This window comes from Barbus barbus, assembly GCF_936440315.1.
Source record: "Barbus barbus genome assembly, chromosome: 1".
Classification (NCBI taxonomy): Eukaryota; Metazoa; Chordata; class Actinopteri; order Cypriniformes; family Cyprinidae; genus Barbus; species Barbus barbus.
In genome coordinates this window covers 6,726,593-6,750,968 of record NC_136729.1, presented here as the reverse complement: position 1 = coordinate 6,750,968, position 24,376 = coordinate 6,726,593, and positions in this window count along the sequence as shown.

Here is a 24,376-nt window from a genome sequence, read left to right as displayed (position 1 = left end):
TCTGGAGCTGTGATTCCAGTTCAATTATCTTTTTGTGTCGGTTTTTCTGAAGGAAAGTGGCATATGAAATTGAGTTATTTCTTATAAATCCTTTAACTGCATTCCAAAGTGTTCGAGGATCATCCACTGAACCTTGGTTAATTTCAATAAACTATATTTGTTTCTGAATTGACTGCAAAAATTTTCATCCTGTAATAATTCAGGGTTAAATGGCCAACTAGTGCCACGAGATGGCTGAGGGATCAAAGATAATCGGCACAGATATCCATCCATTGTGATCTGACAGAAATAAGGAACAGATATCGGCATAACAAACAGCTGAAGATAAAGAAGTAGAAATATAAATATAGTCAATTCGCAAATAAGATTTATGAGTAGCAGAAACGAAAGTGAAAGTTTAAAGATGAAAACCTGTGGTTTAGCGCGATCTGAGAGCCTTGTGTACACGCAATGCGCTCACTCCACTTCAATCTATTTGCCTGCCAGAGACGGGAGCCACGACGGTTGCAATCTCCTCAAAAAGCCCATAGGGTCGTTCTTTTCGGAACCTTCAGGCAATCCAACCAGACGCAGATTGCTGCACCTATTGTGATCCTGTAAGTCCACAACCTGTTGCTCAAGCACGTCAATGCGTCTATCCTGTTCTGTGATGACTTTCTTTTGTTCTGTCATCTCCCCTGTAAGAAGATCACGTTTAGAGCATAGTGACTGAACAACTGACATGTGAGAAGTGAACTCGTTCCGCATTGCTGTCAACTTGGTTCTTAGAATGTCCTCAAAGTGTGTAACAGTGTTCGGTATCTTGTCCATCATATCGCTTGAGTTCAGTGACTTGGATTTCTTCTTACTCGGAGAAGCTGACGGAGACAACTCCTGCTGTTTACGACTGCATGCCATCAGGTAAAGCACCACCAAAGAATAAAACTTAAAACAAAACAGAAAAAATCAGCAAAAAGAGGCCAAACTTACGGAGCTCTACTCAATTGTGACTAGGTTAATAATAAAAAATTCCTGAAAAAAGTATCACAGGTTATAAAATAAACATTAATCACTGTGTCTAACATTAATAATAAATCAGCAAATTAGAATGATTTATGTAGGATCATGTGACACTCAAGACTGGAGTAATGGCTGATGAAAAATCAGTTTTGCATCACAGAAATATACAGTATTTTTAAGTATAGTAAAATAGAAAATCATTATTTTAAATTATAATAATAATATTTCACAATATTATTGTTTTTTTTCTGTATTTTTGATCAAATAAGCTAAATCCAGTCTTGATGAGCATAAGAGACTTCTTTCAAAAATATTTAAAATAGTAATTTTCCAAATTTTTGTACTGTATAAGTAAAAAATATACACCATTTAAAGTTAAATGTTGTAAAATAAAAAGTTTAGGGATCATATTTGTTTCAAGTGCTTTTAATTGGGGGTGGGGTCCTCCAACATGATTTTTGCCTAGGGCCTCCTAATGTCTAGAACCGGCCCTGAGTAGCATGATTCAGTCTTGAGTCAAGTCTCAATGTTATCAGAGTAAAAGCAGCAGAAACAGTGTGTTCTTGAACTTTCACATGCTGGTCTGTTCATGTCAGCCATTCTTCTCAGTCTGCAGTACATTCCCCGTCTGTCTCTGTGTGTGTGTGTGTGTGTGTGTGTGTGTGCGCGTGTGTGTGTGTGTGTGTGTGCGCGTGTGTCTGTGTGTGCGCGTGCATGTGTGTGTTCCACAATACAAGAAAAAGAGGTGTTTGAAAATATAAGGGAGATCTGACTAGCTAGTAAATTCACAGAATCTGAACTTTTCAAAGGTATACTTTTACTGTATTTCACAGCTCAAAATGAGTAAATGTTCTATAAAGCAATGTAAAGGTGAACTGTGAATCACATGGAATGTGCTCTACCTTCTATTGTCTGTTTGCTTGCTATCATTGTTACATTTGTTTGCAAACTGTGATTGATATATATACACATTTATACTTATAACATATTACATATTTGGCAGATGCTTTCATCCAAAGCAGCTTATATTGCATTGAAGCTAAACATTTTTTCCCTGGGAATTGCACCCATTATCTTGCCTTGGTGTTGATAGCATGCTCTGCTTTCTGAATTCTATCCATTTATTGCAAACAAACCAGAAAATAACAAATTTACGTTAAATTCGTTACGACAAAAGAATGCATGGAACAGATATAAAAGATTTATTCACTGTGACAAATCTGTATAGATTAATTTACTAATGAGGTAATTTTGTAACTAATTAATCCATCAGTGCAGAACCTGCACAATCCATTTTGACAAAACAAGATCAATCTGGTTGTCAAGTCCAACTCTGCACTAAAAAATAGGTAAAATCTATTTTGACTCAAAAATTGCTCACAGTAAAATTTTTATAAATAAATAAAAACAGAATTAAGCATGACATATTTAAATAAAAATACTGAAATTTCTTTACAAAATGTACTCAAAAATCTTAATTTTTTTACAGTGTAGGTTGTTTTGTAGTGTCTATGGAGGTTTTGACAGAGGGAGATTCCAGAGGTCATGGGGGTTTTGATTGCAGACTAACTAATTTTATGTAATAGTCTGTGTTTATTGTTAATGGGTCTTGAGGATAACATTAAACCTTAAGCAGATAAAGTAGAGGAAAGCGCGCAAAGTCCTTAGGATAAAGCAAAAATCCTGCAGGGTACTGTTTTTACTGTGTTGAAGAAGTGCATCAGTAAAAGAGTGAGCAGTACAGATGCAGGTCGTTCTAGAGGAGCGTAGTGTAGTCTGATTTATTGTCTGTGTCTGTGTTTGTGTCTGTGTGAATGATTGAGGTTGTATGAAAAATAAATAAATTCCGTATTGAGTGGGTAAAATCTGCGCACCCGCTCTTGGACCCCCTTGGGTGGGACGCAGCTAGTGCCACACCTGAGAGGGATGATTGACTGCATGAACACTATAAATAAAGGGGCACAGAATGAAAGAATGAGCCCTGTGTGAATAAAGGGACTAGAAGGAGTGAATGTGATTAGGAAAAATTTATATCAAGAAAGATTGAATAAGATCTGTTATATGTTTTTACATTGTTGAAGATCTGTGTGACAGAAAAGGAGAACTTTTTGAGATCAAAGCAGCAGAAGTGAGTTCAAGGAGACAAGTTAAAAAAGCATAGTAAAAATACTTTTAAGGGCGGAAAATATTTATTTAAAAGAAAATTAGAAGAGAAGTAAAAATAAATATAAAATAGAGTTAGTATTTTTGGATATTGAGTGAATATAGAGTTGAGACTATTAACTCATACAGAGAGTGCACATGCATCAGACAGAATAAAAACTAGGTTTAAAGACGTAAGTCACATAATAAAGAATAAAATAGGAGAACTATGGGCAAACTTTTAGCTGTGGGGGACATTAAAGCACTTCTGGCAAAGATAATGGGAGGGACAAAGACGGAAGAAATTCTTCAAGCATCCAATTTAAACAGAGCTGTGGACTCTCACTATTTGGATGGAACTGTTTTTGATGCATTCTGTCCAGCAGTGTGGCAAGCACTGCGAGCAGAGTACCCGATCAGACTAGACCCTAAAGGGACTAGACCCTAAACACTCCAATTATGCCTGTGATAAAAGCAGACAAAAACAGGTGGCGTCTTGTGCATGACTTACGAGCAATCAATGAAATCGTAGAAGATATGCCAGCTGAGGTACCAAACCCGCACACGCTACTGACGAATGTCCCTCCTGAAACAAAGTACTTTACAGTAATTTATCGCTGTTCGGCCTACTTCAGTGTTCCACTAGCAGAAGAGAGTAGATATTTATTTGCATTTACATATGCTGGTAAACAGTATACTTATACCAGAATCCCACAAGGGTTTAAACATTCGGCACATTTATTTAATCAAATTCTAAAAGCAGATTTGGAAGGTCTTATGATAGTCAGTACACTATTACAATATATGGATGATTTGATTATTTGTTCTAAATCACTAGAACAATGTCATCAAGATTCTATCAAGGTCTTGACGGAATTAGCACAAGGAGGTCATAAAGTATCCAAAATCAAACTGCAGTATTGCCAGCCGCAAGTTGAATACTTAGGAAGATTGATTGCATTTGACACACAAGCTATAGCTCCAGCTCAATTAGAAGGCATAAGTAAAACACCATTGCCTCAAACAGTAGGACAAATAATGACTTTCTTAGGAATGACTGGCTTTAGTGCAGACTGGATAGAAGACTATGCAGTCAAAACAGGGCCATTGAGAGAAATCATGAAACAAGCAGGATTGCAACATTTAAGTAATCCATTGAAATGGAACACAGATGCCTTAATAGCATTTGAGACTATAAAAAAGGAACTACAACAAGCCCCTGCATTGGGAATGGCTGACTATTCTAAAAATTTTCAGCTGATGCATATCCATCAGGCAAATAGAGCTGATGGATATGCATCAGCTGTACTGATGCAAGAGACTTGTAGTGGAAGGAAAAAAACAGCCAATAGCATATTACAGCACAAAGTTGGATAATGTAGCACAGGGTTACCCACCATGTTACCAACAGGGCCTGGCAGCAGTATATTATGCTTATGAAAAAGCGTCCACAATAACAATGGTATACCCAGTAACTATTTATACTCATCACAAAATTGTGGAATTATTAGAACAAGGGAAATTTGTTCTGACCCAAGCTCGAATTCTGGCCTATTCAGCCATACTCACATATCCAGATGTTACTATTAAAAGATGCCAAACAGTTTAATCCAGCTGAATTGATTCCTTTAGCTTTCGAAGGAAGACCCCATGATTGTGTGAATGATTCATTAGCATTCACAAGATTACGACCAGATCTTGAATCAACACCCATCCCTGAAGCAGAAGTCATTTACTTCGTAGATGGTTCTAGCTTTAGAGACCATGAAGAAAATCATACAGGATATTCGGTAGTGAAGAGAGACAAAGAAGAATTTGTACCTGTGATATCCCAACATTGTGTACAACCTTGTTCTGCTCAATTAGCGGAATTAAAAGCTCTTACAGCTGCATGTCAGTTAGCAAAAGGACAAACAGCCAATATTTTCACAGATTCAGCATATGCTCATGGTGTATGTCATCTATTTGGAGCAGTGTGGAAGCAAAGAGGTTTCAGAAAGAGTGATGGGACTCCCATCCAACATGGTGAACATATAGGTCAATCAATTTTCTGCTATGATGCTACCAAAAAGACTAGCAGTAATCAAATGTCAGGCACATAAAAAGGGATATGATTATGTCATTAAGGGAAATAATGCAGCAGATTTAGAAGCTAAAAAAGCTTCAGGATGTCTGGTACCAGTATTAGCACCTGTAGTACATATAGAACATAAATTGGATGATATAATTCGAATTCAACAACAAGCAGGCCCCTATGAACAATCAATGTGGCAACAAAGGGGAGCTAAAAAAGATTCACAAGAGCTCTGGCGTGCACATGAAAGACAAACAGTCACACCAACTACACTTTTGAATATTCTCATTGCAGATGCGCATGGTTTTGACCATTGCGCAAGGGGGGGAAGTAATAAGGAAAATTAAACAGCAGTGCTATTGGTCTCCTTATTTACATGCAATGGTGAATACATTTTTGTCCACATGTGAAGTTTGTGCCAAATACAATATGAGGAAAGGGATAGCAACGCCAATATGTCACATACCAATACCGGAAGGACGCTTTAAACATTTGGTAATGGACTACGTGGATATGATAAAGAGAGTACAAGGCAAAAGATACATGCTTGTGATCATAGACAGATTTAGCAGGTGGGTGGAGGCAGTGCCATCAGCAGATCAGGGAGCAGGAACAGTAATTAAATTTCTAACAAGAGAAGTAATTCCTAGGTTTGGGATACCGTCAGAAATAAGTTCAGATAATGGGTCGGCATTCATACAAAAAAACTGTAAAACAAGTATTGCAACAATTAAGAATAAAGCAGAGACTAGGGTGCATTTACCATCCACAATCACAAGGAAGTGTCGAACGGCATAATGAAACTATGAAGGCCAAAATTAACAAAATATGTGAAAGTACTAAACTTAACTGGATTGATGCATTACCTCTTGCATTAATGAGTTATCGCATGCAAACTAAAAGAAACACGCACTTAACACCGCATGAAATGCTTACGGGTCGACCCATGCCTGTGCCTTATTGTAGGGGTCCCTACAAAGGACCGCCTCAAGAGTAATTACAAATGGAACTTCGCTCGTATATGAGGAAATTAACTGCAATACATAAAGCTATCTATTTTCAGGAAAAAAGAAAAGAGCCCAGAGAGGAACCAGAGACGTCATCGCCAGTTGTTCCTTGTGACCAAGTATATTTGAGGGTATTCCGGCAAAAATGGAATGAGCCCGGGAGAGAAGGACCCTACAAAGTGATGAGAGCTACTCCAACGGCAGTCCAAGTGGAGGGAAGCACAACCTGGTATCATCTAAACCACTGTACAAGAGTTCCTAAGAATAGGACGGAAAGAGTCAAGTCAAATCAAGTCACCTTTATTTATATAGCGCTTTTAACAATGTAAATTGTGTCAAAGCAACTGCACAATGTCCAAAAAAAAAGGAAATAGTGTGTCAATAGTGTAAAATGAAAAAAGAAAACAAAATTGCAATCAGGTCGACGATATCGCTGGAAATGAATTGTCCCCAACTAAGCAAGCCAGAGGCGACAGCGGCAAGGAACCAAAACTCCATCAGAGACAGAATGGAGAAAAAAACCTTGGGAGAAACCAGGCTCAGTCGGGGGCCAGTTATCCTCTGGCCAAACGAACCAGCAGTTCAATTCCAACTGCAGCAAAGTCAGATTGTAAGGTCTCAACTGGTTCCAGTGGTCATCTGGTAATTCTGTATGTTGTCTGAGCATTGGCATCCTCCGAAATCCTCTGAGGGGTTGGCATTATCTTTTCTCAGGTGTTCGGTCATCTCAGATCATTTAGGGGTTGGATCCAGACTGAAGCTTCTGTCATTCCTAGTTACCACGGGATGTTAATCCCATGGCAGAAACAGAGACAAATAGAGACATAATTAGCGTAGCTGCTGTTCCATCTAAGCAAAACATTATTTGTTCAACCCAAGCTAAAGAATAATAATAATGTACATTTGATCAGATATACTACAGTACAAGATTATAAGATGCATTATGTGAATGCTTGGCTAAAGAGATGTGTCTTTAATCTAGATTTAAACGTAGAGAGTGTGTCTGAACCCCGAATGTTATCAGGAAGGCTATTCCAAAGTTTAGGAGCCAAATGTGAAAAAGCTCTACCTCCTTTAGTGGACTTTGCTATCCTAGGTACTACCAAAAGTCCAGAGTTTTGCGACCTTAGCGGGTTGGATTGTAGCGTGGTAGAAGACAAGTTAGGTACGCAGGAGCTAAACCATTTAGGGCCTTATAGGCAAGTAATAATATTTTGTAAATGATACGGAACTTAATAGGTAGCCAGTGCAGAGACTGTAAAATTCACGAGTTCGCCCTTGCGTATAATGAACAGAGTCAAGGTTTATGCGTATTTGGCGTGCTGTCCGGGGAGAGGGCTCCGAGCTCTGTAAATTACTCCCGAACCCGGGGCACTCCCCCTGTCCGGGGAGAGGGGTCCGAGCTCGGCATTTAGCCCGAACCCAGAGCGCTCCCCCCGAGCTCCTCCCCATGCTGGGGTAGGAGCGGGCTGATGGTGAGGAGTTGGGGTGGAGGTGGGATGCTAGAAACTGTAGAGAGAATGAAGGTAAAATGGCTTGGTCTATTTATAGAAGTTCTCTCTCGGCTGATAGGATAGACTGAGTGATTGCTGATGGTGAATTGGCCGTGTTAATTATCTGCGCGTGCTCCTCCCGAAATTTGTGAATAAAACATCACTTCACGAGTTCGCCCTTGCGTATAATGAACAGAGTCAAGTTTATGCGTATTTGGCGTGCTGTCCGGGGAGAGGAGTGCTGCGGCGTCTGAAAAGGAATGTGGCTTCTGCGGAAACAGGCGCTGATGCGGCGGTATCGAATGAGCAGGGCACTGCAACGGCACCTGAAAAGAGAATGTGGCTTCTGTGGAAGCGGGCACTGCGACGGCAGTATCAAATGAGCCAGGCACTGCAACGCCAGTATCAAATTGGGCAGGGCACTGCAACAGCAGTATCAAATTGAGCAGAGCACTGCAGCGGCAGTATCGAATGAGTGGAGCAGGGCACTGCAGTGGCGGTATCGAATGAGCAGGGCGCTGCTGCAGCATCTGAAAAGAGAATGTGGCTTCTGCGGAAGCGGGCACTGCTGCGGCGGTATCGAATGATCCGGGCACTGCAACAGCAATATCGAATTGAGCAGGGCACTGCGGTGGCAGGATCAAATTAGCGGGACACTGCGGCGGCGGGATCAGATTATACGGGGCACTGCGGCAGCATTATTGAATGGGGCACTGCATTATCAAATGAGCAGGGCACTGCAGTGGCAGTATCAAATTTCACTAAACTGATCAGAGTTAGATGGCTTCCTTGTGAAAATTATTGGTCCTATATAGCTCTTGAAGGCGTCCGATGACCGTTGACCGAGAGCTTGGATCAGCTGTTGGATATGAATGGATGGTACTGGGTGAACCTGCTTGGAGGAAGGAACTGAGTAACGTGTTGAGGAGAGGTTTGAAGGATGTGTTATAGGGATGCGAGTTGGCGATGGGTCCGCCTCCGGAGCCAGCACTTACAATTTCTGTGAGAATCTGAGACTTGATGGTATTGGCATACGGGGTGGTTCTGGAGCTGCAACATTCAGTGGGGTAGGTAGTGGGACTGCAGTGAGTACATGAAGTGTACGGGGGTTTAGATTGCAGAGAAGGGTTAAAAGGAAGATAGGGAGGGGCCGAAACCGTTTGCGGAGGCAGCCTCACGCACGGATTAGCCTTTGGTGCTTAGGGAAGCATGTAGGAAGAGGTAGAAGTAAATGAGGGAGAAGGCCAGTAAGCTTGCATTGCCGGCTGATGATGCCCTACTTGGATGTCTGTAGCAGGGGCTGCCTGCCGTTGATAGAAGGAAGGGAGTGCGAAGGATAGGAGTTTGGGAAGCTAAACCAGCGGCATTGCATGAGGCGCTGTAGTTGAAGGCGCCGCAGTGATTTATTGAGAAGAGGAGAGAGGCAATGCAGTGTGAGGAGCGGCTGAGTCTGGGACGTAACCCATGCTTGCTGATGGCCTGCTGCGTCTTGAATCTCGAGGGGAGCCGGAACTTGATCTGGAAAAAGACAATGTTATTTGAAAGAAGTAGGGAGCTGTGGGGGAAAGGAGCATGGGACACACCTGACGGCAGACTAGGGCTGTCAGAAATGGCTGAAAGACGAAATTGAATTTCCCACCTAAATATTATCAATATTCGAGTTCTATTCAAATTTGAAAGGCATGATTTCGGTTAGGGGGAAAAGCTTTTGGCTTCTCTCCTTAGGCCACGGGAAGGTGCATAGAGCAAAATATTACTAATGCACGTTTATTAAAGCAATAAAACAACATGACTATCTGTGAAAAGGTGCATAATCTTTATGAACCGAATATAAATCAAGTTGCTTAAACAATTGTGAACCAGCAGTATCATGTATGCATGGTTTGATTTAAGGAGACGAGAGACAATTAGACATTTACATGGCTTTCTAAACATGCTTCTCTCGTGCGAGATGCGAGTCTGAAAGTAAGGTCACTCTAGAAAATGTGCAAGATATTCATTCTGTGTGCCACTGATAAGGCTGCCTGACACGCCTAAAATTCGAATGCATCGTTTGTATTCGAATAAGGATTTTTATTTTGAACTCGACAAATATTCAAAATCCTAATTTATTTTATAGGACTGAGATGTGAGGGCATGTGTTGCCAGCATGAACAACTTTGTGCTCGTTTCAGCTTCTGCAGCTGTAGGCCGTGGAGGCTTGTGATATTCGGAGGAAAAATAGCTGGAGAGCCTGTGCAGCCTGCGCAGCTAGCGGAGGCAGACTCAAGCTAGCATGTGCTGTGTGAGCTGGAGACCGCTGAAAAGGAAAAGGATTTGGAGTAACGGGAGGAAAGGACTGAGATGTGAGGGCATGTGTTGCCAGCATGAGCAACTTTGTGCTCGTTTCAGCTTCTGCAGCTGTAGGCCGTGGAGGCTTGTGATATTCAGAGAAAAATAGCTGGAGAGCCTGTGCAGCCTGCGCAGCTAGCAGAGGCAGACTCAAGCTAGCGTGTGCTGTGGGAGCTGGAGAAAAAGAAAGAGGGGTTAGATGTAGCAGGAGAAAATAAGGCGGCTTTTAACAACTTTTAAAAAAGGTTTAAAATTATGAAAGTACATGTTTTTCCTCTTAACCACATGAAAAGAAGAAAGTATTGGAGCAGCTGGCCAGGCAAGCCGTACATCGGTTGGTAGAGACTTGAAGAGGGGTGCCTAGTCGTATGCACGACACATGCAAGGTGGGTTGCATTGTTCAATAATGGCATGAATGGTTCTTTATGATACACCTTAGCTGTTAGTTTGCACCTGTAATTGTTCATTTAGGCACAATGATTTCCTAAGAATTAAGTTCAGACAATCTTTTACACCTTATCCGTCTATCGGAGTAATGTGCAATTTAAAATACATGTAAAATGCTGGTGAAAATTAATACAGAAAATGAATAATTTCCTTATGTGATCTGCGCAGTTGCGTCATGGTTACTGAAATGACATCACGTCCATAATGTTATCACATTGTTTGACGATTTTTTAGCAACAAAAGACTTGCCTTCACACGAAAGTTTGTTTGCAACATGGCCTGCGCCGCTACCGGAGGCAGCCTCGCGCTGACTGCTACGAGAGCTGGAGGTCCGGCTACATACGGCACTGCGGCCGGAAGAACTGCGAAGAAAAGAAGAGCCGAGTGAGGTTTTGCTCGTTTGAGGCCTGCCACTGCGACCCAATGTTCTAGGAGAGCCGGGTCTTGTACGGGACGATGATGGTGGAGAGTGAGGCAAGATCGTGGCTTTGCTCGATCTATTGGCCGCCTTTGCGCCTGAAGTGGATTTAGGAGTGAGGTTGGCTGATTTGCAGTGTAACGAACGGATCGCACGTATCCGCTTTGTTTGCCCTCTGCGAGAATGATTCTCCAGAAAAAGATGCGTCTGTGATATGATAGCAAAGGAGCAAAACCGAATGCTAGAAACTGTAGAGAGAATGAAGGTAAGATGGCTTGGTCTATTTATAGAAGTTCTCTCTCGGCTGATAGGATAGACTGAGTGATTGCTGATGGTGAATTGGCCGTGTTAATTATCTGCGCGTGCTCCTCCCGAAATTTGTTACTAAAACATCACTTGGGGTAATATGATCATATTTTCTTGACCTGGTAAGAACTCTAGCCACTGCATTTTGGACTATCTGTAGCTTGTTTATTGAAGATGCAGGACAACCAGCTAGCAGTGCATTACAATAGTCCAGTCTAGAGGTCATGAATGCATGAACTAGCTTTTCTGCATCAGAAACAGGTAGCATGTTTCGAAGCTTGGCAATGTTTCTAAGATGGAAGAATGCTGTTTTTGTAACATGGGAAATATGATTTTTAAAGGACAAGTTGCTATCTAATATAACACCCAGATTTTTGACTTTAGAGGATGTGACGGCGCATCCGTCTAGTTGCAAATTGTAATCCAAGAGATTCTGTGTATTGTTTTTTGGTCCAATAAGTAATATCTCTGTCTTATCTGAATTTAATAGGAGGAAATTATTGGTCATCCAATCTTTTACATTTTTTACACAATCTATTACCTTAGATAGTTTAGAAGTTTCATCTGGTTTTGTTGAGATATATAGTTGAGTATCATCAGCATAACAATGAAAACTAATCCTGTATTTTCTAATAATATTACCAAGAGGCAGCATGTATATTGAAAATAGAAGAGGACCTAGGACTGATGCTTGTGGTACTCCATACTTTACTTGTGATAATTGTGATGGCTCTCCATTTAAATTAACAAAGTGGTAGCGATCGGACAGGTATGATTTAAACCACCTTAAAGCCTGCCCTTGAATACCAATATGGTTTTGTAGTCGATCTATGAGTATATCATGGTCTATAGTGTCGAACGCAGCACTAAGGTCAAGTAATACTAGCAATGAGATGCAGCCTTGGTCTGAAGCAAGAAGTAAGTCATTTGTAATTTTAACAAGTGCAGTTTCTGTACTATGGTGAGGCCTGAAACCTGACTGAAATTCTTCATAGAGATCATTTTTTTGCAAGAAGGAGCACAATTGAGCAGACACAACTTTTTCTAAAATTTTTGACATAAACGGAAGATTTGAAATGGGTCTGTAATTTGCCAGTTCATTAGAATCTAGTTGTGGTTTCTTAATAAGAGGCTTAATAACCGCCAGCTTGAATGGTTTTGGGACGTGACCTAAAGATAACGGTAACAACTCTTTCAGTAGTTTAGTGGGTATAGGATCTAATAAACACCTTGTTGGTTTAGATGCACTAATAAGTTTATTTAGCTCTTCCTGTCCTATAGTTGTAAAGCACTGCAGTTTTTCTTTGGGTGCGATGAATGAAGCTGAAATACTGGACGCAGTAGAATTTACATTTGTTATTGTATTTCTGATGTTATCTATTTTATCAGTAAAGAAATTCATAAAGTCATTACTATTAAACTGTGAGGGAATATTTAGATCAGGCAGTGTCTGTTTATTTGTTAATCTAGCCACTGTGCTAAATAAGAACCTTGGATTGTTTTGGTTATTATCTATGAGTTTGCGGATATGCTCTACCCTGGCAGCTTTTAGAGCCTGTCTATAGCTGGACATACTGTTTTTCCACACAATTCTAAAAACTTCCAATTTAGTTTTTCTCCATTTGCGCTCAAGATTACGAGTTTCTTTCTTGAGAGAATGGGTATAACTGTTGTACCATGGCGCAGTACGGTTTTCTCTAACCTTTTTCAATTTGAGGGGGGCAACAGCTTCTAATGTATTAGAGAAGATAGTGCCCATGTTGCTAGTTATTTCTTCTAGTTCATGTGTATTTATGGGTACACAGAGCAGTTGAGATAAATCAGGCAGGTTATTTGTGAATCTGTCTTTGGTGGCTGGAACAATAGTTCTGCCCAGACGATAACGCGGAGCCATATAATTAATATCAGTAATACGCAGCATGCACGATACAAGGAAATGATCAGTAACATCATCACTTTGAGGTACGATATCTATATCGGTAAGATCAATTCCATGCGATATAATTAAATCTAGCATATGATTAAAACGATGAGTGGGCCCAGTGACGTTTTGCTTGACTCCAAAAGAGTTTATTAGGTCAGTAAACGCAAGTCCTAGCACATCATTTGTATTATCTACGTGACTGTTAAAATCTCCGACAATTAGCAGTTTATCAACACTAACCAATAGATCTGAGAGGAAATCTGCAAATTCTTTTAGGAAATCTGTATATGGCCCTGGCGGTCTATACACAGTAGCCAGAGCAAGAGATAAGAGAGATTTATTTTGTTAGATTTATAGAAGTATTTCGAATGAGTTAAACCTCCTGTACCCTGTTTTCTGAGTAACATTGAGAATATCACTATATATTGTTGCCACACCGGTGTGGCAACAATATATAGTTTATAATATAAATATACTGTTTATAAACAATATACTGTTTATAACAGTAACTTGGTGGAGTAGACTCATTTAGACCAAAATATTCATTTGGTTTCAGCCAGGTTTCAGTCAGGCAGAGTACATCAAAATTATTATCTGTGATCATTTCATTTACAATAACTGCTTTGGGTGCGAGTGATCTAATATTTAGGAGCCCAAGCTTCAAAAATTGTTTTTGTTCATTTTGTTCATCAGATTTTTTCGAGATCCTGCATTAAATTTATATTTTGAACTCACTATTCGGGGAACAGACACAGTCTGTATAGATTGGACAACGCGGGTACTTCTATCATTTAAGTGGGTAGAACAAAAGTCATTTGAGAATTGTCTTACTAGTCAAATGGAGCGTAGCGTTCTGGTGATGTTGTCTGACAGGAGTTCCGCTCCGACTCTGCTGGGGTGCAGGCCATCAGCACGGAAAAGCCTAGGACGCTCCCAGAAAAGATTCCAATTATTTACAAAGAGCAGTTTCTGTTCTTTACACCATGACAATAACCATTCGTTTAAAGCAAACAGTCTACTGAACCTTTCGTGTTCTCGTCGATACGTCGGAAGTGGTCCTGACACGATGATCTTCGCCGCGGGCGATGTGCTGCGTACCGTCTCGATCAGGCTCCTGTAGTCCCTCTTCAGTGTCTCCGTCTGCCGCAGCTTGATGTCGTTAGTCCCCACGTGCAGCACGACAGCACCGATGCTGTCATCGCCCTTCAGGATCGCGGGTATCTGCGCAGAAACATCGAGAACATGAGCACCGGGGAAACAGTGTGTGTGCACTTTACCTTCAGCTAACGTAGCACGGACTTGCAGGACGATGGAGCTTCCGACGATCACAGCGTCGCGTTCCGTCTCACGGAGGGGAGCGAAGCGGTTTGAACGAAAGATCATAATATGGAACTTTTTAAATTGAAATTTACTAGCAGGCTGGTAAAGAAACCTAGATTTTAGAACAGTAGAGAAAGCATTAATGACATATTTTGGTATTTGTAAAATAAAATAATTGTTTCTGTGTATGTGCTTGTATGTGTTATCATTTTCCTTTAGAACTGCCAGGTTTTGGTCTGAGAAACACAAATTATATATTATATATAAACTATACCTCTGTACACTTAAATAAGGGCAATAAATGAGTAGAAGAACACTGCATCAGTCACTCTTATGTATATTTTATCAGCAATTTTCATGCATTTAAAATAACAGCAGGACAGCCAGCTTTCATAGACCTTAAAATAACCCCAATGAGCTTCTGTTTCAAAACCTTGTCTATAGTACTATTTAACTGCAATATTGTTAAAATGATTTCATGCAGTGCTACAAACAGCTGCTGTAAAACAAAAAGGCATATATTTAAGGGGACAATTGTAGCTCTATTGTGCTGTAATACGGGAACATGGCCAAAGGCTGCCGTACTTGAAGCTTACGCCGTTTCCATTAAAGATATGGGTTATTATATAAACATCTTTTCTCTAGCGACCTCATGAACGTCCATAAATGTGTCCTACTACTGAAAAATACTGCTTGAGGAGGGACAGTTATTTTTATTGGTCTAAGCACATTTCACTAGAGGTCTAATGTATAAATTCAAAGAGTATTTATTATATGGCCATGAAAATAACAATGTCAGTATTTCAGCTAACTGAATATTTAATCTGTGACTCAATTCTCATGTTATATGACAATCAGAAAAACAGATTTATATTGTATTTATACACTTACGTCAAGATTTGATTCAGTGTTGATGTCAAGATACAATACTTTATTAAATAATGCATTTTTTTATTTATCAATAGTAATTTATAAATATGGAAGCTCAAATACAGTATAAGTGACCATTTTTATGCAGCATTACTGAGCTTTCATTTTGGTTGAACAGACAATATTGTCATGATCCATCTTTCGGATGAGACGTTAAACCGAGGTCCTGACTCTCTGTGGTCATTAAAATTCCCATGGCACTTCTCATAAAGAGTAGGGGTTTAACCCCGGTGTCCTGGCCAAATTCCCTCTACTGGCCTGTATCATGGACTCCTAATAATCCCCATACACTTGATTGGCTCTATGACTCTCTCTCCTCTCCACCTGTAGCTGGTGTGTGGTGAGCGCACTGGCGCCATTGTAGTGTGGCTGCCGTCGCATCATCCAAGTGGATGCTGAACACTGGTGGTGGTTGAGGAGAGACCCCCCCCCACATGATTGTAAAGAGCTTTCCATCATGCCTTGTTACCACTGTGCAGGCTGGTGGTGTAATGGTGTGGGGGATGTTTTCTTGGCACACTTTAGGCCCCTTAGTGCCAATCGTTTAAATGCCACGGCCTACCTGAGCATTGTTTCTGACCATGTCCATTCCTTTATGACCACCATGTACCCATCCTCTGATGGCTACTTCCAGCAGGATAATGCACCATGTCACAAAGCTCGAATCATTTCAAATTGGTTTCTTGAACATGACAATGAGTTCACTGTACTAAAATGGCCCCCACAGTCACCAGATCTCAACCCAATAGAGCATCTTTGGGATGTGGTGGAACGGGAGCTTCGTGCCCTGGATGTGCATCCCACAAATCTCCATCAACTGCAAGATGCTATCCTATCAATATGGGCCAACATTTCTAAAGAATGCTTTCAGCACCTTGTTGAATCAATGCCACGTAGAATTAAGGCAGTTCTGAAGGCGAAAGGGGGTCAAACACAGTATTAGTATGGTGTTCCTAATAATCCTTTAGGTGAGTGTATAGTGTAAAATAATATTTTACAAAGCATCACTGATGAAACTGGTGTTCCCTGTCGATACTCCACTCATACTTCATCTCGCTGATCCCAGAAGCCTGCTCGGCGTTGACACACCTCGCAGTTGGACCCAGCGACCTCTGCTCGGCTGATCCGCCACCTTTTCTCCTTGCACTCAGCACTGCAGCAGTTCCGGTCCCGCTCTTTATTTAAATCCAACATAAAGACGAGGAGCTTGGGGAGAGACGAACATAGATGACGATCAGACCGGACACAGGGGCTGGGAAACACAGGGCTTAAGAACACAAGGAAATCAACGGAAACAGGTGTGGACTAATAACACAGGGCTCGGGACTAATTAACTGATGATGACAGGAACGAGGAGGGCCAAATATAGACACGAGAGTAGGGGGAAACAAGACACAGGACTGACACAAATAGGCCTACGTACAGCGCATCCAGGGTTGACATATGAATGTACAAATGATTCTTATAAACCGGTTCTTTTTATATTGCAGTGGATTGCCTATATTAGAATCAAGTAATGTAAACTTTTAGAATTTTGCTTAATTTGCATAATGCCTTTTTGTAACCATTGTTCAGGTCACTTACATTTGCCTAGTGAGCACAGAGCAGCACCTTATAATTACAACTTGCAATAGAGCCTCTCACAGGCTAAATAAATACCTCTTCACAATTTTTGGTCATTGAATCCCTTTTTTTCTGTTAATAACCAGCTTGCAACACAGATTTGACAGGATTATCTAATTAAATACCACATTCTATTACCAGCAGCACAATGAAAGCGCTTCATAATGGCTGATGTCTATTACATCAGTCAGTATAGGTTTATTAAAGAGTAGATTATATCAGTACAGTTTTGAAATTACAGTCATCTGAGACAAGGCGGTACTGTGAAGCCTTCAAAATGCCAATTTCTTTACTGGCATTCTATTGCCCCTCCACTTGCAGTCACTTTACATATAAGACTACTTTATAAGCATGCATATGCAGAGCTACATGATCAGAAAGATAAAGATCTGCAAACTTATAAGTAAAACGCAAAGTGGAAGGTTGCTTTTTATAAAAACTTTTTATTGGTTATTCATATGCAGCCCAAATGGCCAGGGAAGTCGTGGCCTAATGGTTAGAGAGTCGGACTTGTAATCCAAAGGTTGCGGGTTCGAGTCTCCAGCCGGCAGGAATTGTAGGTGGGGGGAGTGAATGTCCAGCGCTCTCTCCACCCTCAATACCACGACTGAGGTGCCCTTGAGCAAGGCACCGAACCCCCAACTGCTCCCCGGGCGCTGCAGCATAAAACACTGCTCCGGGTGTGTGTTCACGGTGTGTGTGTGTTCACTGCTGTGTGTGTGCACGTTGGATGGGTTAAATGCAGAGCACGAATTCCGAGTATGGGTCACCATACTTGGCTGGATGTCACTTCACTTAAATGAAAAGATTCTATTAATATGTACTTATAAAGTGCTGACAGGCTCAGGTCAGAGAAAGCAAAGACAATTCATTTAAGCAGGTAAAAATCTGTCACATTCCCTCTTAAGCTTGTTCCATTGAACACTGTAGCATATGCATGTCTGTCTGTGTGTCATGGTAAGAAAATGTGCAGTCATACTCATTTGAAATGCTGATGACAGCTGTCTTCTTTTGATTTAATATTATTGCTAGTGCACAACTGTCATGCCTCAATGTTTTGCCTTCACTACGTGCAAATGATTCATAAAACACATACATTTACACCAAATTGGTTATGCAATCTATTTGATTTTTTATATTTTTCTGAATCACTAACCTTCATAAACTCTGTAACACAACTTTCACTATTTGTTTGCTAAAACATGACTTACCAGTTCCTTTAGAGAAGTCAAATCTTCAAAACTGCCCGTCATGATTGTGTTTCAGTAAAATAGCCTTTTTTAAAATGATAAAAAGAAATTCTCAATGAACTTTTTTAGTAAATCTACTGTAAAACAGACAGCATTGATCTGAAATCAAACACACAGTCAGGGTCACATTCACATATGAACCGGTTATTTTTAATGAATCAAACACATACAGTGCAACCAGTGAGCTATTTGCGAACAAACGACTCTTATTAACCGGTTCTTTTAAGTGAGTCAGACACATACAGCTCAACAGCATGGTTATTTTCATTAGCAAATGATTCTTATAAACTGATTCTCTTTAGTGAATCAACACAGTCAGTGTCACATTCACGTATGATTTTAATGAACAGATTCTTTTTAATGAATCGGTCACATGCAGTACAACCAGTGCACTATATTCATGTACACATGATTCTTATGAACAACTTTCAATTTAATGTTTGTTTGCTACAAACATGAATGACACCTACAATTAAGGCATGTTTCAGAGCAACTGTACTATTGTGGTGTGGCAAAAAAGGCCAAATAAAGGCCCAATCTTCAAAACTGTCTGTATCGAATGAGTTTCAATAATTTGTTTAAAATCAAAATTTATAAAATCAAACAACAATTATATAACTTCTTTAGCTCAAATCATAATGCATGTGCATGGTGCAATTACTGCACATGTGTGTTCCAGTAAACAAGCATCACATAGCTGATTGGCTCTTGTAACTTAAAAGTCGGAACTTTCAACGATACCTGTCTCTGCAAATGAATGTATTCTGCTTAACAGTTATTTTATTCATGTATCATTGACAGGACCAATAAATGCACAGTCGAAGTAGTGCCAATGGAGGGCATGTTCAGAAAGTAATTAAAAAATTTTGTGATCACTCCCTGTGGGCTTGTGGTTCTGAGTTATGCGTCATTAAGACTCAATCATGTCTCGTCTCGGTGGTTCTCCACATAATATTTTAATTATACCTGATGAAGAACAGAAAGACTCGCCGGCTGAATGCTCATGATCTGTGTGTGTGAGGAAACCCTTCTCAGAATTGATTCGCTCTTTTGTGTTGGATTGCCATCTGTGACTGGGCTGGATGTTCACTGGGAGATTAAGACTAATTGCTCTGCTCAAACGTCTGTGTAAGCACAACTCACCGTACATCCAGTCTAATTCTCAAACGAACGGAAATCCAACAAACTCTATACTTTCGTGAAGAAAGAAGATTCCCACTGCTAATGCTCCATGTACACATATGTTTTAGCATATTTGTTGGCCTTTTCTCATTACCTTGGGTTGCTAAAGCAACCTTTTTACAATCAGCACAACTGTTTTCAGCATTGACAATAAGAAATCTTTCATGAGCAGCAGATCAGCATGATTTCTGAAGGATCATGTGACACTGAAGACAGGAGTAATGATGCTGAAAATTCAGCTTTGCATAACAGAAATATGTTACATTTCACAAAATATAATAGCATAATTTTAAATTGTAATAATATTTCACAATATTACTGATTTTACTGTATTTTGATCAAATAAATGTAGACTTTATGAAACTCTCTAGATTTATTGTTGAGAATATGTAAATATTAATATCATTCAGGGTTGGATGTAATGCATTACTGTGATGCATTTACTTTTATGCATGTTACTACTATGCATTTACTTTTGAAAAAGAAAGGGATTACTCCTAATTTTTCTGTAGTTTAATTACAGTTACTTCTGATGGAATTGCATTAAATGCTTTATTTGCAAATAAAACAATAGTGGATTTAACGTCAAAATGTAACATCTAATGTTAAGATGTATGTTTTAATGTTATTCTATTTAAATACTTTAAAGGTGCCATAGAATGAAAAACTGTCTTTACCCTGGCATATTTAAATAATAACAGTTCTGTACATGGAAATGACATACAGTGAGCCTCAAACACCATAGTTTCCTCCTTCATATGTAAATCTCGTGATTAAAAAAGACCACTGAAAAACAGGCGAATCAGAACATAACAACGACTGTGACGCAACAGTCGGGATCACTACGCCCCCAACATTTGCATAAACCCGCCCTTGTTCTAAGCCGGCCGAACCATCAGAAGCTCTGCAGGTATTGTAAATAAACAAGCGCGGACAACAGCGAAAATAACAAAATACATTTTATGTTCCAGGCCGTGCAGGGGGTGTGAAGTGCAGGAATGGGTTGGTGTCTGTATTCAGAAAGGCACAGAAAGCAAATAACGCGAGCCACTAAAGGGACATGGTTAGCTCCTTGCTAGTGGTAGCCTGTTACAGTACATAAGATTTCACTCTCAGTAAGGAGAGATGAGGATGATGGCGAATGACTTACAGATCCTGAGCACCACTGACAAGCATCTGATCTTGTGAAATGTGTGGTAAGTACTGTTGCTCCATAATGTAAACATAGTTTGTGTGATCGCGTCTCTTGAAAGTGAAACTATAACGCGATCGATGGATCGTTCAAAAGCAGTTTCAATGCCTCGCATATTAATAGCGGCTCCCTGATGCCCGCGTTTTATATACAGTATAATTACCCGACAATATAACTGCGAGAGAAAGTATTTAAATATGTATTTTCCTCCCTGTGCTTCCTTCTTGCTGATGAGCCGTACTGTGAAACAGCCAATCAGAGCAGAGCTCATTATTATTCATGACCCTGCCAAATAAGCCAATAACAGACCGTTTCATTCTAGGGAGAAATCCTAGGGTTGTAAATGGACATGTAAATTCGTTTCTGGAGATTTTTTGCCCTTACCTAAGCCACATACCTTCTGTGTAGATATCAGAGAACAATTTAAAATACTGTATCAATGCATTCTATGGCACCTTTAATCAGTTGAAGAATAATTTCTGCAATTTTATATGATTTATTTGAAAGAATTAAAAGGGGAGTTTCATGTCTATCCTTGTATTCTTCAAACTGCAAGGTTGATAATTAGTAATAACAATATGATGCTTTTTAGAGAGTAATTAGAGCAGGTAATCTAATTATACTGTTAAAGATGTAAATAGTAGCTAGAAATCAATTACTTTTTTTAGAGTAACTTACCCAACATTGATATCATTATTAGAATGTTTGGCATGTGCAGGAATAAAATCGTACATTTGACTGTTATAATAGACTATATTTAAAATCTGATTTATTTTTTTGATTTATTTCTGAGGTTTTACCTGCACAGCACTTACCCGCTGGCCTCTGCTAGACAAGGCAACAATCACATAACAGCTGTTTGTAAAACTGAACCAAAACCAACAGAGAACCACATAATCGGTGTAATTTGTCATTACACTCTATTGCAGATGTCTGTTTGCATCAGTGACCTCACATCGTTCTTTTCTGTGGTTATTAACGTGTATTATTGTACAATGTAGCACACCTCTTCAGAGCAGAACGCAAAACAAAACTCTCTCTCTGGAGAGGTGTTATTATTGTAGATGTACAGCACAGGAAAGGTTCAAATCACCAGCCGGCAGAGGCCATCTATCATCAGAGCATCACATCAGCACAAGCGCCTAATACAGCAGCGTATTTACCATAGCAACAGTACCGCTGTATTTATCAGCCGCTCATTGGAAATTAAAGTGGACTGGCTGCAATCCAGCTAAATACATCCATGCTTTGAGAGTAAACACCATGAAGAGCAGCTGGCAGACAAGAATCATTACAGCTGTGAGACATCAGGTTATGAGGAATGAGATTAAAAAACTGCACGCAAGGTTCAAGCAAGACACTTTAGAAATTGAAAGCATGTCAGCGACCATTACAGTCTCACACTTAGGCAATTATTTCTGTTCAAGTACACTTACTGTCTACTTTAATGGAGAAATTATGAAATGTCTACAACAGTTTTTAAGATTTATAGATTTTGTGAACATAAATCACCAATTCTGTAGCTTGAATCAGTTAAATACAGTACATGCACATTTTAGATCATCTGTGCATTTTTATGCCAAAGAATCTCAAATAAAATGGTCCCCTTGAAAGAGAATATGTTTTAATGCATAAAGACCTATTTAGTCATCATTAAGTGTGGCATTCAAACGTTTGGAGTTTTTATTTTATTTTATATTGATTGATTGATTGATTTATTTAAAGAAATTAATTTATTCAGCAAGGAGTCACTGATAATAATGAGAAATGTTTCTTGAGCAGCAAATCAGTATATTAGAATGATTTCTGAAGGATCATGTGACTCTGAAGACTGGAGTAATGAGGCTGAAAACTTTTGCATCACAGGAATAAATTACATATTAATGTATATTTAAATAGAAAATAGTCTATTAAATTGTAACAATATTTTACAATATTACTGATACATCTCGTGATTTCAGGAAACCATATTTGAAGCTAAATAAACAGTGTTATCAGTGGGTGCAATTTATTCTTACTGAATGAGCCTCTAATATAAAGGTGATTTTCTGTCATTCTTGGTCATGTGTTTTAATGAATCGCTCAGATATGTCCAGTGGCCCAGACTGAGTGAGCACAAAGGCTTGGGTTGGTATAGTTATAGTAAAGTCTCCTCCAAAAGGTCACACTGTCTGTGACAAACTCCCTGGAGGACAAATGGAGATAAAACTGAATGTGAATGCAACATAAAGTCGGTTATATCAGCCATTTATCACTCAAAATTTCTGAGGAAGTTCAAACTAACTGCTCCATAAAACTCCCATAAACAAGCTCTTCTGGAACTCATCGAAGCAAAATACCTGGAATTGCATCTTCACAATCCTCTAGTGTCACGAAGAACGGCTATCGTGAGCCAGTCTTACATTTACATGAAATGTCACGATTTGAATCACCACAGTAACCACCAATGTCAGACCATCAATAACAGAGATTAATTTTTAAGATTCCACAAAACAGACCATTCTTAGTGATAATTAATACGCTGCCTTCAATAATCTCAAGAACTGAGATGAAAAACCTAAAGTGTAAAATACTTCATGAAAAAGCAATAATCAAAGTTTCTTACTAAAAGCCTTCCCCAAAAAGTCTAAACCATGTTAAAGCAACTTAGTGTTAACATTGTTTTAGATTTTATCTATAAATATCATGTATGAATTGATTATTCTATATTTTTTTATTTGTTATTTATTAGATGTTGGCCTGAACTTGTCTAATTTAAATCATCATTTTCTTCTATAATATATCTAACATTCAAAAGTTTGGGGTCTGTAAAAGTGTTTAGTTCTAAAAAATATTTTACGCAGTCTTAAAATACAATAGAATCAGTAATATTCTGAAATATTATTATAATTTAAAATAATTGTTTTCTATTCATATATATTTTAATGTTTAATTTATTTCTGTGAGTCAAAGTTGAATTTTCTGCATCATTACTCCAGTCTTCAGTGTCACATGATCCTTCAGAAATCATTCTAATATGCTGATGTTTGGCTTATCTGAAGGACATCACTGGTCCCTTACTGGACCCCCTGCAGTTTGTCTACAGAGCAAACAGGTATGTGGATGATGCAGTCAAAATGGGACTGCAACCTCATCCTGCAGGATCTGGACAGACCAGGGACTTATGTGAGGATCCTGTTTGTGGACTTCAGCTCTGCTTTTAACTCCATCATCACGGAAACCCTTCAGAATAAACTGACATAGCTCTCTGTCCCCACCTCCGCGTGTCAGGGGATCACCAGCTTCCTGACAGACAGACAGCAGTTAGTAAAGCTTGGTAAATTCACATCCAGCACTCGTACCATCAGCACTGGAGCTCCTCAGGGCTGCGTACTCTCCCCACTGCTCTTCTACCTCTACACCAACGACTGCACCTCTAAAGACCCCTCTGTCAAGCTCCTGAAGTTTGCAGACGACACCACACTGATCGGCCTCATCCAGGATAGCGACGAGTCTGCTTACAGACAGGAGGTTAAGGAGCTGGCTGTCTGGTGCAGTCTTAACAACCTGGAGCTCAACAAGCTCAAAACAGTGGAGATGATCATGGACCTCAGGAGAAACCCCCCTGCTCTCCCCCCACTCACCATCATGAACAGCACTGTGACTGCAGTGAAGTCATTCAGATTCCTGGGCACCACCATCTCTCAGGACCTGAAGTGGGATATTCACATAGACTCCATTGTCAGGAAGGCCCAGCAG